This window comes from Chiloscyllium plagiosum, unplaced genomic scaffold (genome assembly GCF_037043375.1).
Source record: "Chiloscyllium plagiosum isolate Xiang-an unplaced genomic scaffold, Cpla_swu_hap1 HiC_scaffold_12, whole genome shotgun sequence".
Lineage (NCBI taxonomy): Eukaryota > Metazoa > Chordata > Chondrichthyes > Orectolobiformes > Hemiscylliidae > Chiloscyllium > Chiloscyllium plagiosum.
The window spans coordinates 60,205,792-60,217,297 of NW_028270150.1; the positions used below are offsets into that span (position 1 = coordinate 60,205,792).

Consider the following 11,506-nt stretch of genomic DNA (forward strand, 5'->3'; position numbering starts at 1 on the left):
ATAATCTTTGTTCCTTCATGTCTTGGTGGCTGTTGGGGGATCTTTGGTATAATCCTATTAGAGTGATTGCACCCATCATATTGCCTCAGTGGATGACCCCTCCAGTAACATTCTTCCTGATTAGTAATACAACTCTTCCACCTCTTATACCTTCCTCTCTATCCTATCAAAAACAACTAAATCCTGGAATGTTGAGCATCCAGCCTTGTCCCTCTCTCAACCAAGACTCTAATGACCATAACATCTTAGGGCCATGTACTGATCTAGGGTTTAAGCTCATCTGCCTGACCTAAAATACTCCTTGCATTGAAATGCATTATGTTCACTTAACTGTCTCTGCTCTGTCTTTTCTTTCTGATTTATTGGTCCTAACAGCTACCTTCCCCTCAATCCCTTCACTTGCTGACCTGCTGCTCTGGTTCCCAACCCCCTGCCACTCTACTTCAAACCCTCCCGTAGCACTAGTGAACTTCCTTGAGGATATTGGTTCCCCTCCAGTTTAGGTGCAACCCATCCCGCTTATACAGGTCATCTCTGCCCCAGAAGAGGTCCCAATGATCCATGAACCTGAAACCATGGCCTTGTACTAGCTCCTTAACCACATATGTTCATGTGTCCTACCTTTCCATTCCTCGCATCACTAGCACGTGTCACCAGTAGTAACCCAGAGATTACTATCCTCGAAGTCCTGTTTTTCAGACTGTTTCCTAACTCCCTGTCATTGCTCTGCAGGGCCTCATCCCTCTTTCTACCTATGTCATTGGTACCAATATACACAATGACCTCTGGCTACTCACGAGCCCCCTTAAGAATATCATGTAACCGCTCAGAGATATCCTTGACTCAGACACCAGGGAGGCAACATACCATCCTGGAGTCTCGCGCGTGGCCACAGAAACGCCTGTCTGTGCTCCTAACTAGTGGATCTTTTCCCACCCTGCTGTACTGCTGAGCCAGTTGCGGTGCCACAGGCCTGGTTGCTGCTGTTATACTCCCCTGAGAGGCTATCCCCTCCCCAACAAAAGAAAACTGCACCAGTTAGAGAAGGGACCATAGGCATTGCCTGCCACCCATCTACTTGACTGAACCTGTGGTGTGACCACCTCTCTGTAACTAGTGTCGATCTCTCACTCTGCTCTTCAGTGTGTCCAACTGCTGTGCCAACCAAACAACGTGGTCTGTGAAGAGCTGCAGCTCCTCACATTTCCTGCAGACATAGTCATCAGAGACACTAGACTGCTCCCTGATCTTCCACATCTGACAGGAGGAGCACACTGCTGCCCTAACAGCCATCCCTGCCCCTTTTACACCAAGGGTGATAGAAGAATCTTGCCTTGCGCACCTTACTCATTGAAGTCCAGTATTTACCTAAGCCTGCACTTATACCAACCAGCAGCACTAAATGGTTACTTAAATTACAATTTAATCTTTACAGACAGACCAAATGCTCTCCAGGCTACAATAAACTTCCAAACAACCTTTCTTATTGCTCTCTCCTCTTTTGGTTTGGTTAGAGGAGGGGTTGGTTGGGGAGGAGGGCGGGGGGGGGGTGGCGTGAAGAAGGATGGAGACACAATGCAATGAATGTGAAATTAAATAGCCTGTGCCCATTTATCTGCCCAAATCTGCATCTTTCCCACTCAGGGATGAGTTTGACTTACTGCTGTCAGATGTACCAAGTTACAGTGAAAAGTGTTTTGCATGTTACACAGGGAGGTCATACCATACAAAGTGCATCAGGGTAGCAGTAAAGAGTGCAGAATGCAGTGTTACAGCTTAGAGAAGTTGCAGAGAGATAGATCAGAATTAAGATTGGAAAGGTTTGCTCAAAAGTCTGACAACAGTGAGGAAGAAACAGATTTTGAATCTGTTTATAAGTATACTCAACCATTTCTATCTTTTGCCTGATGGAAGATGGTGGAAGAGTGTATAACCATGTTGGGATAGGTCTTTGTTTATGTTGGTTGCTTTCCCTAGGTAGCAGAAAATATAAACAGAGTCAATGGAATGAAGGTTGGTCTCTGAAGGCAGTTGAATCCACTGAATATACAGCTAGAGCTCAATGATATGATCAATGACTTAACAACATTGAAATTTTAGCATTCAAAATATTCACTCAATATGACTGTAATATAGCCTTAATATTTACAGAACATACTCCACGTCAGAGAATAAAAAAAATAAGAAACGGTTTTGGAAATGAGGCATTCAGGACTTCTGTTCAGGACGTAGTACCCAAATTATTAATTAGATCTAATCCAATTGATCGTAATTCATGGAATTGGTGAAACTAGTAGCTGGGAAAATTGAGCATAAGGAACAAAATATTTGCAGGAAAAACATTTACAGAGTTTCTTCTAGACTATCATTTTATTGTTCTCTGCTTATCACGCACAATAGGATGGTCCTCTCACCACTTATTAGCAAGATTTTCATGTCATTGTTAAAAACCTGCAGTAAAAAAAATCAGACCTTTTTTGATATTAAGAATTTTCTTTTAATCAATCTTGCTGTATTTTCATAACTGACTTGCCATCGCCCATGTTGTTCAACTGCTGGGAAAGGTCAGCTCTTTGATTTCATTGCCTAAAAAAAACTAACCAATTTTGCCTTAAAAACATTCAATGACCCTGCCTCAACTGCCTTGAAGCAGATAGCTCCAAAGTCACACAACCCCCTGCGTGAAAACACTTGCCCTCAGCTCTATCCTAATAGGAGCAGTCCAAATTTTAAAACAGGGTTCTCACTTCTGAATACGCCCACAAGGGGAATTTCCACTTCTTGGGGTTTGCAGTTTTCTGAGTAAAAACTTTATTTTAATGTGGACCTTTTTGCTCTAATATGCAGAGTTGTGTTTTAAGCCCTTCCATTAAATTTTGCCCTTACTCTTAACTCTTTGGCAGACACTGTGGCATCAAATAGAACATAGAACATTACAATGCCCTTGATGTCGTGCCAACTTGTGAAACCAATCTGAAGCCCATCTAACCTACACTATTCCTTTTTATCATGATGTTTATCCAATGACAATCGAAATGCCCATAAAGTTGGCAAGTCTACTACTATTGCAGGCAGGGCATTCCATGCCCCTCCTACTCGGAGTAAAGAAATTACCTCTAACTTCTGATTCTATATCTTTCACCCTCCCCAATTTAAAACTATGCTCCCTCATGCTAGTCATCACCATCCAAAGAAAAAGCCTCTCACTATCCACCCTATCTAACCCTCTGATTATCTTATACATTTCAAATAAGTAACCTCTCAACCTTTTTCTCTCTAATGAATGCAGCCTCAAGTCCCTCTGCCTTTATTCGTAAGACCTTCACTCCATAGCAGGCAGCATCCTAATAAATCTCCTCTGAACCCTTTCCAAAGCTTCCACATCCTTCCTATAATGCAGTGACCAGAACTGTATGCAATACAGCAAGTGCGGCCACACCAGAGTTTTATGCAGCTACATGGCCTCATGGCTCCGAAACTCAATCCCTCTACCAATAAACCGTATGCCTTCTTAACAACCTATCAACCTGGGTGGCAACTTTCAGGGATCTATGTACATGGACACAGAGATCTCTTTGCTCATCCTCACTGCCAAGAATCTTGCCATTAGCCCAGTACTCTGTATTCCTGTTGCTCCTTCCAAAGTGAATCACCTCTTATTTTTCCACATTAAACTCCATTTGCCACCTCTCAGCCCAGCTCTGTAGCTTATCCAACTTGCAACATCCTTCCGCACTATCCACAACTCCACTGACTTTAGTGTCATCCGCAAATTTACTAACCCATCCTTCTACACGCTCATCCAGGTCATTTATAAAAATGACAAATAGCAGTGGCCCCAAAATGATCCTTACGATACACCACCAATAACTGAAAACCAAAATGAACATTTCTCATCAACCACCAGCCTCAGTCTTTTCTCAGCTAGCCAATTTCTGATCCAAACTATTAAATCACTCTCAATTCCATGCCTCCGTATTTTCTGCAATTCCCTATCTTGGCGAACCTTATCAAATGCCTTACTGAAATCCATATACACCACATCAACCGCTTTACCCTCATCCACCTGTTTGGTCACCATCTCAAAGAACTCAATAAGGTTTGTGAGACGATGTACCCTTCACAAAACCGTGTTGACTATCTCTAATCAACTTATTCCTCGCTGGATGATTACAAATCCTATCTCTTATAACTTTTTCCAACACTTTACCCACAACCAAAGTAAGGCTCACTGGTCTATAATTATCAGGGTTCTCTCTACTCCCCCTCTTGAACAAGGGGACAACATTTGCTATCCTCCAGCCTTCTGGTACTGTTCCTGTAGACAATGATGACATAAAGATCAAAGCCAAAGTCTCTGCAATCTCCTCCCTGGCTTCCCAGGGAATCCTAGGGCAAATCATAAACCCAGTGGGTTTATCTATTTTCATAATTTCCAGAATTGCTAACACCTCCTCCTTGTGAACCTCAATCCCATCTAGTCTAGTAGCCTGTATCTCAGTATTCTCTTTAACAACACCGTCTTTTTCTAGCGTGAATACTAATGAAAAATATTCATTTAGCGTATCCCCTATCTCCTCAGACTCCACACACAACTTCCCACTACTGTCCTTGATTGGTCCTAATCTTACTCTAGTCATTCTTTTATTCTTGACATACCTATGGAAAGTTTTAGGGTTTTCCTTGATCCTATCTGCCAACGACTGCTCATGTCTCCTCCTGGTTCTTCTTAGCTCTCTCTTAAGGTCTTTCCTGGCTAACTTGGAACTCTTAAGCATTCTGAGCCTTCACGTCTCATCCTTACATAAGCCTTCTTCTTTCTCATGACAAGAGATTCAACTTCTTCAGTAAATACACTGCAAGAAAATAATATTTGACTTCCACTAGGTAAAATGAGCTTGCTGCCGATTTGGAGTTTGTTTAATATATGATGTAAAATGTTCAGCTGATTAGGAGCTTACTTGCATTTTATACAAATTGGCATTAACTGGTCAAGTATCATCACTTATGAGATATAAAGTTGTCTGAGAGTAGTGTCCATTGGAGCCTTGAAATCTTATCCAGCCAATGACTTTCACAGCTTTTAAAACTATTTATTGTGCTGTGCCACAACCTTCAAGGTTTTCTAAAACAGTTTATTGTATTGTGTACATCATTTTCATCAGTTGAGATGCACTCCGCCCACAGGCACTTTAAGTAGATGAGCTGAGCAATAACTGATTTAGAAGCTGCTGACCTGTACATTTGATTCACATGGGAATTAAAAAAAAGACGTTGGTTTAAATAAACATGAATGATTTTGGCCTTTTTTGGTATTTGTAATGTAAATATAATTTCCAAAGGAAAACACATTTTAATTTGAAGCTTAAATGGTGGCATCAGATTTTAAAACTTGAATACAAACACAAGAGCAAACGTATTGGTTGCAATGTCATAGGTCAATAAACTTGTTTCCAAAGAACAAAAATGACAATGTCAGTAAATTAGGCTGCACAAATTCTCTTTTGTGTTAAATTTCGAGATTCTATCTCACTGGATCTGGGCCAATGTATTTGGCTATTAACAGACTAATTCACTGGTTATTAAACTATTTCATAGGATTATTGACAAATCTTATTGTACTTGTGATGATTTATTTAAAGGATCGGGAATTTTTGAAGTCCCAAGAAAGAGAATAAAATGGTCAAGGTTTTTGGCAGCAGGCTAAAAGATGCACATGCAGAAAGGTAAAGTAATTAGCATGCTTTATTTGCTCCTTGCAGAGAAAATATGATGAGATTAAAAACTTCAGTATCTAAAAAATAATTTTTTAATGGTTATTCAGCATCTATTATCCAGCAATTATGAGCCAAACAACACAACTCTGGCATTTTCTTTCTCCTGTGACTTGTGTGCAGGATACCAATGTTAATTTTATTTTGCTTGGTTTTTGACCATTTGCTCTAATAAGGAAGCTCCTAGATGTTGACACTTTTCAAAGGCTGTAGAAAGAAAAAGTCTGGCAGTATGACGTATGGGCAACTCATACAGTTGTAATGAAAATTCCAGAAATGTTTCTTGATTTTTGACTCTTTAGCTTTGGAGAGGATTCAGAATAATTAATATATTAAGAAGTTCCATTAAAGAAAATTCAACTGATTAAATAAGAAACTCATGTAACAGTTTCTAGTTTGAAAGCGTGCTTAAAACTAGAGGGATTAATTCGGCAATCTGCAGCCCAATTAGTCTAATTCAGTGATTGGAAAACTCCCATTTCTTCAACAGCTTGAGAAAACGGAAGACTTTCTTGTAAATTGGGATATACAATTTGTTGTAAAGACTTAATTCACACAATCCTTTCAAAAAGGTACAAAAACTTCTTATTAGGGGGAAAATACAATTGAACTGACATATCAAGTGGCCAATCTGCAATTATGGAAGAACAGTGAAAGAGTTAATATTAATGTCTTCAGGTCCTGTGTCGTTGGAATATAATTCAGTCTGAAGAAAATCAAAAAGCTGGAGAATTTTATTCCAAGTTTAGAGCTTGTCAATTCAATCGATGACAGCATATGAAGGGGTACAGCTTGTTGAGCAGTGTGTCACATTCCCTAACTTTGTGCCAGATGCATCAGGTTCAAGACCTACTCTAGGTTGAGCATCAACTTGTAAATCCTTCTAACAAATGAGAGAAATTCCTGCACAGCCATCTGACGAAAACTTGGAGTCTGTACCAGTACTCTTAAGTTTGAAGGTGCATATAAAAGTTCATGTTACCACAGCAACCTAGACTCCTTGGAGGGTGTAGAGGTACAGGGGATACAGCTGAATCAATCTGATGTCAGCATTTTGAACTCCCTTTCAGCTGGGGTGGATTCAGAATCTGCCTTCTTGCCCTAGCTGCCTTTGGTCAGGGAACTCATGATAAAACTAGACTGGTATTAGGGTTGAGTTTGCAGTATGCGTTACCTTTGACACAGTGACAGGGATTATCTGGAATTTGACCGGAAACCACTGAAAGCTGTGTCCCATTCCTTTGTATAAATATAACAATCTGACATTTGTCTCACTAGGTAGCACATTAGCTCAGATGCCAGAAACTGGGAAAAAGCACACAATAACAAACATTTGTTTTCTTGTACACAATAGACATAACAGGTAGAGATCACAATTCCCCGCAGTGCCACATTAAGTGGGGGGGGGGGGGGAAGGGGGAAAATGGCGAGATTGGAAAAATTCAGTTTTCATCATTGATAAAATAAAAAGTCCAATTTGCCACCCAAGATGTGAAAAGCAAAATTAGACACTAATTGCTTAGCTGTGAGGAGCCTATTTGCATGGATTTACATTGAATGAGTACCTAATCTTGCCTCATTTATATGCAGTTTGCTACTCTCTCATCCACAAGTAGGAAACTACAAGTTATCAATTCAAGTTATGAAAGTCTGAGCAGGAACTTGGTGGCTCTAGCTTAACCCTGGCTCCTTCAGATGCCTCTCTTGACCAGAATTCTTCAAAATCTCAGAGCACGCTCCATGAATCATGATCACCTCCAACCTTGATCTGTGGAGGATGGCACTTTCTCATAACAGCCTCATCAAATCATCCAACTTATTTAGCACATAGTTATCCATTCTTTGATCACACACACCAACAGGCTCAAGAACAGCTTCTTCCCTGCTGTTAATACACTGCTGAGTGGACCTCTCTAATTCCAATCTAATGTTGATCCTGCTTTTATGCATCTCCTATGCAGTCATAACCTTGCATGCCTCGCTTTGTCTAAGCACCCTATGATCTGTATGTCCTTATTTGTTATGATTTGCCTGTATTGTTTGCAAAACAAAACTTTTCGCTGTACATAGGTATATGTGACAACAATACATCAAATCAAATTAGCTTCTGGATTAGTGGTGCTGGAAGAGCACAGCAATTCAGGCAGCATCCGAGGACAGGCAAAATCGACGTTTCGGGCAAAAGCCCTTCATCAGGAATAAAGGCAGAGGGCCTGAAGCATGGAGAGATAAGCTAGAGGAGGGTGGGGGTGGGGAGAGAGTGGCATAGAGTACAATAGGTCAGTGGGGAAGGAGATGAAGGTGATAGGTCAGGGAGGAGAGGGTGGAGTGGATAGGTGGAAAAGGAGCTGGGCAGGTCGGACAAGTCGAGTTGCTGGAGGTTAGAAACTAGGATGAGGTGGGGGAAGGGGAAATGAGGAAACTGTTGAAATCTACATTGATGCCCTGGGGTTGAAGTGTTCCGAGGCAGAAGATGAGGCGTTCTTCCTCCAGGCGTCTGGTGGTGAGGGAGCGGCGGTGGAGGAGGCCCAGCACCTCCATATCCTCGGCAGAGTGGGAGGGGGAGTTGAAATGTTGAGCCACTGGGCGATTTGGTTGATTGATGCGGGTGTCTCTGAGATGTTCCCTAAAGCGCTCTGCTAGGAGGCGCCCAGTCTCCCCAATGTAGAGGAGTCCGCATCGGGAGCAACGGATACAATAGATGATATTAGTGGATGTGCAATTAGCTGTCAGCAGTGATCAGTCAAAGGTGTGGACATATTCCTGTACAGCACTTCACCAATGTCGTACATGTATTTCATGTCAACAGCTTACATGGCCCACCGCTGCACGTACTACAACCCAATGGCCATCTTTCAAAATCTAAGTAGTCAGGGGTGATTGTTGTCAATCAGTGGCAGTGACACAGTAAGTCAGGCATTGTCCAACAACAGTTCATGGGCTTCAGCATGGTCAGTCAGGCACTTGGGCTGATCACAGTTGGGATGTTGGGATATAGGATAGGGTTCTTCTTATTTATCATATCAAAGTTGGCCACCGCCGGTTCTATAAGTTCAGTACAACCGGTCTGGGGATCAGCGAGAAGTCAGTTGGAAAGCTGCACTTTTGGTCTGAACAAGAGTCACTGGACCCAAAATGTTAACTCTGCTTCTTTTCCACAGATGCTGCCAGGCTCGCTGTGTTTTTCCAGCAATTTCTGATTTGTTTTGAGCTCCACAGAGATCAGAGTCTACTCACTCGTTAGTCAAGGGTATTCTTCCAAGATGCTCAGGAGGGCAGCCTATGATCGCTCCTGGGGTGTGTTCACTGAAAGTCATGCAGTTTTATCAAGGGCCACTGTTGTGGAGGAGATGTTGGGAAACTCAATTGTGGGGACTGGAGACAGCTTGCTTGGATGTAGAGATGACAATAATTATGCAGGGGTATAATTCAATATATGAGGACTCAAGGAATAAGGTGAGCAGTCAAATAAATGCTGGGAACATTGGAAAGACCAAAACTAATGGGGTTGACAGAGAAAGAGAGGCAGAAACAAACTTGAAGGTTTGGAATTGTATGGATCAACTAGTTTGAAAGACTGAGCCTGAGTAACTCCATGTAGCTTTACGTGTGAGTCCTTCAATCCCCATTCAAAACTGAAGGTGCATGATCGTTTTCTCTGAGGGAGCAGGCTCCACTTTTATGTGATGTAAAGCCCTTCAAGGGTCAATAGATTTAAACAGCCACTCAGACAGTACAGAATAAAGACACCCTTAATCATATAATTCGGAATGCTGTCCACTATGTCAACCACAATACCTGATCATGAGCAATCATTTAACATTATTAATTAATGCTACCACTAATAATGGTGAAACAGAAAAAATGTCAGGTAAACTATGAAGACTCACTGGAATTGTAAAGGTCATAATCACATTCCAAGATTTGAGATTCCACACACCAGGTCTAGTTGCTCTCACTTCACATGCGGACTATAAAAATGACCACACCATTAACCTATATGAAATGCTGCCTTTTTGGTTGATGTGATGTTGGGATATAGGATAGAGTTGTTCCTATTTCTCCCACACTTATACATATTTTCTGATCAACGGTGGGTCAGTGGTTAGCACTGCTGCCTCACAGCACCAGGGTCCCAGGTTCGATTCCAGCCTCGGGTGACTGTCTGTGTGAAGTTTGCACATTCTCCCTGTGTCTGCGTGGGTTTCCTCAGGGTGCTCTGGTTTCCTCCCACAGTCCAAAGATGTGCAGGTCAGGTGAATTGGCCATGTTAAATTGCCATAGTGTTAGTTGCATTAGTCAGAGGGAAATGGGTCTGGGTGGGTTGCTCTTCGATGTGGACTTGTTGGGCCGAAGGGACTGTTTCCACACTGTAGGGAATCTAATCTAATCTATTATTACACACCACTGGAGCAGGTCGTACTTGAAGCTGGACCTCCTGGCTAAGAGATAGAGACATTACCATTGCATTATAAAAGTCCTAAATTCCACCTTACAATGTCATAGACCCAACCATCTTCAGTTGTTTCACCAACAACCTTCCCTCCATCATACAGTCTGAAAGGGAGATATTTGCTGCTGACTGCATGATGTTCAGCACCATTCATAATTCGTGAGATACCAAAACAGTCCAAGTCCAAATGCAGCAAGACCCAGACAATATTTAGTTATAGGTCAGAATTGGCAAGCAACATTTACAGCACACAAGTGCCAGGAAATGACCATCTCCAATTTGAGACAATCTACCCATCACCCCTTTACATTCAATGGTTGAGATAGACAGATTTCAAATCAGTAAGGAAATCAAGGGTTGTGCGGAGAAGGCAAGAAAGTGAAATGAGGATTATCAGAACAACCATGATCTTATTGAATAGCTTCTGCTCCTATGTCTTATGGCATTATGATTTTGTTATACAGAAGTGACCTGGACTTGAAAAGCATGAAACATTTTTGAAATTTTTATGAAATTTTTAGTATGCAAAATTAAACCGCTCACTATCTCAGCACATGACAACAGATCCATCAAAGTTTATGAACAACACAAAATTTGACAACATAGTACAATAGCAGAAGATTTCCAAGAGAATTAGACAAGCTAGTGAATTGGGCCAGCTGCTGGCAGATGCAATTTAATGTGGATAAAATGTTAAAGTGTTCACATTGGGAAAGCCAACAAAAAGAGGCAGTATAAGCTGAATACTATTTTGAGGGCATGCAGACAACCTGAGGGTATATTGTGAGAAATCTTTGAAGTTGACATGATATGTAGCTTGGTACAGAGGGACACTAAATTCCAAAACAAGGGAGTCATGATAAAATTATGCATAACTCTAGTCAGGCCTCAGTTAAAGTGCTGTGCAGAAGTTTAAGTATCACAGCTTATGAAGAATACTAAAATCCTGTACAGGATGCAGAGGGGGAATAAAGGAGGAATAATGGATTCCATTTTGGTGAGTGAACAGGAGAAACTGAAGAATAAAGGGAAGCCTAATAGACATATTCAAAATCATGAGGTTTTGATCAGAGTTAGGGATAAATTATCTCCTGTTGCAAGTAGGTTGGCTACCAGAAGTCATAAGTTTAAAATTATTTGCTGAGGTGTAGAGGGAAAATTAGCCAAAATCTTTTGCACAGGTGGAAGGTTAACCTCCAGGGCATACAACCTGAATACTTGGTGGAAACAGATTCAATGGGAATTTTTGAAAGACAACTGAAATATTTATGAATAGGAT

General features: G+C 41.4%; 1 protein-coding gene across 3 annotated transcripts in view; it reads right to left on the minus strand.

The window, feature by feature from the left end:
* The window catches only part of LOC122555094 (zinc finger and BTB domain-containing protein 20-like), a 339,090-nt gene that overhangs the window by 22,025 nt on the left and 305,559 nt on the right, over window positions 1-11,506 (minus strand). Inside the window, exon 9 of one of the 3 annotated variants that reach the window (XR_006313163.2) lies at window positions 1,889-1,973. The exons of the other annotated variants lie outside the window; for them this stretch is intronic. The gene's annotated coding sequence lies outside the window, so the exon portion shown is untranslated. The remainder of the gene's footprint in view (window positions 1-1,888; window positions 1,974-11,506) is intronic. 3 annotated transcript variants of the gene reach the window in all.